We start from the raw sequence: 6,000 nt of genomic DNA, 5'->3' as shown, positions 1-6,000 counted from the left end.
ATCGTTTAAATAAAAGAAAATCCTCAACCAACGAACCAAAGTTAAAAATTGTCAATGGTGTTTTCGCCGAGGACGCAAAATATTGGGAAGATTACCAATTTTTCGATGAATCGGATCCCGATGAGGATTCTGATGATATTATAGAAATTTCCTCGACCCAATTTAATATAGCAAAATAAAATAATAAGGGAAAATGTGTAAAAATAGAGAAACCTGATTCCAACCCCGATGAACTTTATATGTATCGGCAACATCCGTATCTCTCAAATTGTAAGAATAACCCGGGAACCTCTAAACCACCAGGTTTTTCTAAACCATTGTGGAAAACGACGGCTCGTATTAGAGGAGCACCATATATCCTTAGAAAATTAGGAAAACGAACCAAGTCCGAAGAAAAAGAAACCAGTGATTCAGATTAGAGGGTTGTAATCATGTTATGTATTATATGTATTGTAATGTGCTTGTACTTTTATGTTCTATGTAAAAATTGCTTGTATTGTTTGTTAATTATCTTTTACGAATCTAATCCTTGTCTATTTTACAGTATAAAAACAAAATGGATGTTAAGGGTAGACAACCGAATATTTTAGAAGACCTAACAGAGGATATGATTGAGGAAATCTTGTCTAGAGTCGATCAGAATTCATCAGCACAATTAGTTATGGCGAAATTAACTTGTCAAACATTTGAAAGACTTTCCAGAAATGCCTTAGTTTATAAAAGGCTTTCCTTTGATAGGTGGGGTATATCACATTGGGGAGACCGTAAGTTACATCGTGTTTTCTTTAAAGCGTTAAATGCGGGGAACCCAAATGCAATTTTACGCTACGGGTTAAGAACCTATTTTGACTCAACATATCCCAACATAGAATTTCGTGAGTTAGAAAGAGCTTCTAACATGCAACATAAACAAGCATGTTATGCTTACGGGTTAGTGATGTTCGCTTCTTACCAAAGTGAGAAAAAGAACATTGGATTACAACTTTTAAATAAAACCTTCCCACAAGTGACGGATTCAGTAGTTGGGGTGAGAAACAAGGTTTTTAGGTTATTACGGGGCTGTTGGACATTGCGAAACCCTCATCCTTTTGACGACATTACAACATGCTACCTAGTCAATGGTCATAACGGTTACTTTCCACAAGACTAAGGATGGGAAGTCGTCTTAGTAAAACCAGAATGCTTGACTTGTTTCTGGACTTATGAATTACATGTCTTTATTTCTTTTGCTGAACAACTTGCGTATTAACTAGAATTGCCTTTAGAGCTACCGAGTAGCAAAGTTATTATGTACTATATTTCATCCTAAATGTATAATAGCAGTATTGTAAGTTTGTAAAATTTTGTATAAAATTTGAACACGAAATTTTATTATGATCAGTTTTTTCATATAGAATTGTAGTAGTTGAATTGTATATTAGCTACTAAGTATGAACTTAACGGGTAGGTACTACCCGAATTAAAACTATAAAACGCTAATATGAAGAAAAAGCTTTTATAAATGAGTTCATACTATGCTACAAAATACTATTGACTACTCTTAAAATTCTATATGATTAACTTAATTATTTTGGGCTATTTTTGAAGGAAATGGCACCGGCGACTCATCAGAATTTGAACATGAGCGAGGAAGACTTTCGTGTTTTCCTTGCTGCAAACATAGCTGCAGTACAGGCTGCGATACAAAATAACAATAACTCTGGATCTAGCAGTAGAACTAATTCCACAAGAAATCGTGTAGGATGCTCCTACAAAGAATTCACTGCCTGCAAACCTTTGGAATTTGATGGAACCGAAGGACCAATTGGATTGAAACGGTGGACCGAGAAAGTCGAATAGGTGTTTGCCATAAGTAAGTGTACTGAAGAGGATAAAGTTAAGTACGCTACACATACCTTCACAGGTACTGCGTTAACGTGGTGGAACACCTATCTTGAACAGGTAGGACAAAATGCTGCTTACGCACTACCGTGGTCGGCATTCAAGCAATTGATGAATGAGCAGTAGCGTCCTAGAAACGAAGTCAATAAGCTCAAGGTAGAACGTAGAGAGTCACAAACACAAGGGTTCGATATTACCACATATGAACGAAGATTCACAGAGTTGTGCCTATTGTGTCCGGGAGCGTTCGAAGATGAAGAAGAGAAGATTGACGCGTTTGTAAAAGGGTTACCAGTAAGGATTCAAGAAGATGTGAGTTCACACGAGCCCGCTTCCATACAAAAGGCAAGTCGAATGGCTCATAAACTCATAAATCAGATTGAGGGAAGAATTAAAGAGCAGGCGGCCGAAGAAGCCAACACGAAACAACTCAAGAGAAAGTGGGAAGAAACCAGTGACAAGGGTCACCAATACAACAACAACAACAACAACAACAACAACAATCACAACCATAATCACAATAACAATCATAACAACCACAACAACAATCGCAACAATAACCGCAATCCTAACAATAACTACAATAAACGTCCCAACAACAGCAACAACTACAACAACCGTTTCAACAACAATAACAATCCCAACAACAACCTCAATAACAACAAACAACAGAAACAACCATGCTTCAGGTGTGCAGAGTACCATCCGAATGCATTTTGCACAACATTTTGCACCAAGTGTAAGAGAGGTGGTCATGGCGCGGCAAAATGTGAGGTTTACGGACCAAAGAACAACAAAAATAAACAAACAAATAATGTCGGAAAAATAATGCCGACGTGGTTTGTTATAAATGTGGAAAACCGGGCCACATTATTAGAAATTGCCCAAACGAAGGGAATACTAATGGGCAAGGCCGCAGAAGAGTTTTCAATATTAATACGGCAGAAGCGCGGGAGGACTCGGAGCTTGTTACGGGTACGTTTCTTATTGACAATACATCTGCTTATGTTTTATTTGATTCGGGTGCGGATAGAAGCTATATGAGTAGAGATTTTTGTACTAAATTAAGTTGTCCACTGACGCCTTTGGATAATAAATTTTTACTCGAATTAGCAAACGGTAAATTAATTTCAGCAGATAATATATGTCGGGATAGAGAAATTAAACTGGGGGATGAAACGTTTAAAATTGATTTAATACCAGTCGAGTTAGGGAGTTTTGATGTAATAATTAGCATGGACTGGTTGAAAAAAGTGAGAGCAGAGGTCATTTGTTATAAAAATGCGATTCGCATTATGCGTGAAAAAGGAAAACCTTTAATGGTGTACGGAGAAAAGAACAACGCGTAATTAAATCTTATTAGTAGTTTAAAGGCGCAAAAACTAATAAGAAAAGGTTGTTACGTCATTCTATCACACATCAAGGAAGTTAAACCTGAAGAAAAGAACATCAGTGATGTTCCCGTTGAAAAAGAATTTCCCGATGTATTTCTGAAAGAATTACCGGGATTACCCCCACATCGATCCGTTGAATTTCTAATAGACCTTGTACCAGGAGCTGCACCAATAGCTCGTGCTCTATACAGACTCGCACCCAGCAAAATGAAAGAATTACAAAGTCAGTTACAGGAACTTTTAGAGCGTGGTTTCATTCGACCAAGCACATCACCGTGGGGAGCTCCTGTTTTGTTTGTCAAGAAGAAGGATGGTACATTTAGGTTGTGTATCGACTACCGAGAGTTGAACAAACTTACCATCAAGAACCGCTACACACAACCGAGAATCGATGACTTATTTGATCAACTACAAGGCTCGTCAGTTTATTCGAAGATTGATTTACATTCTGGATATCATCAAATGCGGGTGAAGGAGGATGACATTCCGAAGACTGCTTTTAGGATGCGTTACGGTCATTACGAGTTTATGGTTATGCAGTTTGGGTTGACTAACGCACCAGCTGTATTCATGGACCTCATGAACTGAGTGTGTGGACCATACCTTGACAAGTTTGTCATTGTTTTCATCGATGACATACTTATTTAATCAAAGAATGACCAAGAGCATGAAGAACATTTGAGAAAAGTGCTAGAGTTGTTAAGGAAAGAAAAACTGTACGCTAAGTTTTCAAAGTGTGCATTTTGGTTGGAAGAAGTTCAATTCCTCGGTCATATAGTGAACAAAGAAGGTATTCTGGTGGATCCAGTAAAGATTGAAACCATTGAAAAGTAGGAAACCCCGAAAACTCCGAAACATATATGTAGTGACCCGAACTTTTCCATGTTTCTATATATTAATTGAGATTGATATTTACATGATTAAATGTTTCCAACATGTTAAGCAATCAAACTTGTTAAGACTTGATTAATTGAAATATGTTTCATATAGACAATTGACCACCCAAGTTGACAGGTGATTCACGAACGTTAAAACTTGTAAAAATTATATGATGACATATATATGGATATATATAGTTAACATGATACTATGATAAGTAAACATATCATTAAGTATATTAACAATGAACTACATATGTAAAAACAAGACTACTAACTTAATGATTTTTAAACGAGACATATATGTAATGATTATCGTTGTACAGACATTTAATGTATATATATCATATTAAGAGATATTCATACATGATAATATCATGATAATATAATAATTTAAAATCTCATTTGATATTATAAACATTGGGTTAACAACAATTAACAAGATCGTTAACCTAAAGGTTTCAAAACAACACTTACATGTAACGACTAACGATGACTTAACGACTCAGTTAAAATGTATATACATGTAGTGTTTTAATATGTATTTATACACTTTTGAAAGACTTCAATACACTTATCAAAATACTTCTACTTAACAAAAATGCTTACAATTACATCCTCGTTCAGTTTCATCAACAATTCTACTCGTATGCACCCGTATTCGTACTCGTACAATACACAGCTTTTAGATGTATGTACTATTGGTATATACACTCCAATGATCAGCTCTTAATAGCCCATGTGAGTCACCTAACACATGTGGGAACCATCATTTGGCAACTAGCATGAAATATCTCATAAAATTACAAAAATATGAGTAATCATTCATGACTTATTTACATGAAAACAAAATTACATATCCTTTATATCTAATCCATACACCAACGACCAAAAACACCTACAAACACTTTCATTATTCAATTTTCTTCATCTAATTAATCTCTCTCAAGTTCTATCTTCAAGTTCTAAGTGTTCTTCATATATTCTACAAGTTCTAGTTACATAAAATCAAGAATACTTTCAAGTTTGCTAGCACACTTCCAATCTTGTAAGGTGATCATCCAACCTCAAGAAATCTTTGTTTCTTACAGTAGGTTATCATTATAATACAAGGTAATAATCATATTCAAACTTTGGTTCAATTTCTATAACTATAACAATCTTATTTCAAGTGATGATCTTACTTGAACTTGTTTTCGTGTCATGATTCTGCTTCAAGAACTTCGAGCCATCCAAAGATCCGTTGAAGCTAGATCCATTTTTCTCTTTTCCAGTAGGTTTATCCAAGGAACTTAAGGTAGTAATGATGTTCATAACATCATTCGATTCATACATATAAAGCTATCTTATTCGAAGGTTTAAACTTGTAATCACTAGAACATAGTTTAGTTAATTCTAAACTTGTTCGCAAACAAAAGTTAATCCTTCTAACTTGACTTTTAAAATCAACTAAACACATGTTCTATATCTATATGATATGCTAACTTAATGATTTAAAACCCGGAAACACGAAAAACACCGTAAAACCGGATTTACGCCGTCGTAGTAACACCGCGGGCTATTTTGGGTTAGTTAATTAAAAACTATGATAAACTTTGATTTAAAAGTTGTTATTCTGGGAAAATGATTTTTATTATGAACATGAAACTATATCCAAAAATTATGGTTAAACTCAAAGTGGAAGTATGTTTTCTAAAATGGTCATCTAGACGTCGTTCTTTCGACTAAAATGACTACCTTTACAAAAACGACTTGTAACTTATTTTTCCGACTATAAACCTATACTTTTTCTGTTTAGATTCATAAAATATAGTTCAATATGAAACCATAGCAATTTGATTCACTCA

The sequence above is a fragment of the Rutidosis leptorrhynchoides genome, chromosome 1 (assembly GCF_046630445.1).
Source record: "Rutidosis leptorrhynchoides isolate AG116_Rl617_1_P2 chromosome 1, CSIRO_AGI_Rlap_v1, whole genome shotgun sequence".
Lineage (NCBI taxonomy): Eukaryota > Viridiplantae > Streptophyta > Magnoliopsida > Asterales > Asteraceae > Rutidosis > Rutidosis leptorrhynchoides.
Note: the sequence above shows the minus strand (reverse complement) of the source record.